General features: G+C 40.3%; 1 pseudogene; it reads left to right on the plus strand.

Annotated features, from left to right (window-relative positions):
* The window catches only part of LOC110306709, a 17,692-nt pseudogene extending 16,972 nt beyond the window's left edge, over positions 1-720 (plus strand).
* The last annotated feature ends 1,108 nt before the right edge of the window (positions 721-1,828 follow it).

Below are 1,828 nucleotides of genomic sequence, written 5' to 3' on the forward strand. Positions count from 1 at the left end.
CTGGAGGGCATCATCCTGAGTGAGGTAACACAATCACAAAGGAACTCACACAATATGTACTCACTGATAAGTGGATATTAGCCCAAAACTTAGGATACCGAGTTCTATATTAACCCCCAAAACGGGTAACGCAAGCACATTGAAGACTTATGGATTGTGATTCACTACATTCCAGCAGGGTCTGTGGGGCGAAATCGGCTCGATTTGGGGCTACAGATACGCCAAGAATGAAAAGCTCTCCAATAGTGTGAAGAAGGTATGGAAACTTCAGCTCTTCACTGAGGAGCTTTACAGTGAAATCCTTGACAAGAAGTTCACTGTGCCTGTGACCATGAGGACCCTGGATTTCATTGATAAATCTTATTGGATTTAACTTCTATATTCTCAAGACCCCTAAGGGGAATCTGTGTTGAATTTGGGCATGGACCTGAAAAGAGGGATGCTGCTGAGGTTTGTTCACCAGGACCCCAGCTACACCTTGATAACTCCGAGAGGAGATCAGCCATCTATCACAACTACAGGAACTTTGTTATCTAGGAGGCAGAGGCTGAGTAGGTTTGCCTGATGCTGTAGGATGCCCTGGAGAAACAGAGGCTTCTGGGGGAAAAGGAACCTGTACCCCTGTTCAACATCTGCGTATAGGAGTTGGTCTGACGGTTTCAGGAGCAGGTTCTATGCAGACCAACAGTGGTGCAGGAGAGAGCTGGTGACCATGCTTGAGCACTGGGCTCAGCTTCCACTGTGGGCAGTGGGCAAATCCTGCTTGTCATGTGCTGACCACACAGCTCCTGTAGTAGATGTTTTAGACGTTCTATGACAGGACTGGCAGAGGTATGGAGCAGAGCAGATGCCTGTTCAAGCTGGTCAAGTCCTTACAGCATTACAGTTCTTGGGATGGAATAAGTAAAGTCTGAAGCACTCTGAGCTACAATAAAGTGTGTTGGTTTGCTTGGGAAAAAAATATCACCTGACATCTTGTAATATGTACTTTTACACACTCATGTTTTACCCATAATAATATGTATTCAAGAATCCTCATTATTTTTCATAGCTTGGTAGGCTTTTCTCTTAAATATATAAATAAGCATTTCTTCGAAGACTAATATGGAAATTTTTATTTGGTCTTATATTTCCAATTACGTTAACACTTGAGAGGGACTGCTGTCTGATGATATGACTAAGTTTTTAAAGATTTCATTTTTATTTTTTGACAATAAGCAATGCCAACATTTCCTCCCCTTTCCTCCCTCTAAAATCTCACAGATCTACAAATCCTCATCATCTTGCTTTCATTCAAGTTCATGCCCTATTTTCATATATATAAATAAAGCCTGGACATTCTGTATAATATCCCTTTAATTGATATGTTTTCAGGTTTGATCATTTGGTACTTAATATTCATCTGTGGAGCATACTATATTTCACACTCTTAGCATTTTGTAGTTGCCCTTACTTACTGGATAGTCTTGAGGTCTCCTCAGCTTCCTCCATGTCTGTTAATATATTTACTAGTGTTCTTCCTTAGGTCATATTTACACAACCATTTTGGTGAGACTTCCTGGATCCAGTGTCTCCAACTTCATCCCAAATTCTAATGCTAACACTAAAAAATAAATAAATAAATAATAATTAGGAAGAGTTTTGTAAGACAATAGAAAGTTTTCTATTCCCAGATGCCCCTCAACAGAGGAATGGATACAGAAAATGTGGTACATTTACACAATGGAGTACTACTCAGTTATTAAAAAAATGAATTTATGAAATTCCTAGGCAAATGGATGGACCTGGAGGGCATCATCCTGAGTGAGGTAACCCAATCACAAAGGAA

Source organism: Mus caroli, chromosome 2 (genome assembly GCF_900094665.2).
Source record: "Mus caroli chromosome 2, CAROLI_EIJ_v1.1, whole genome shotgun sequence".
NCBI classification, from domain to species: Eukaryota; Metazoa; Chordata; class Mammalia; order Rodentia; family Muridae; genus Mus; species Mus caroli.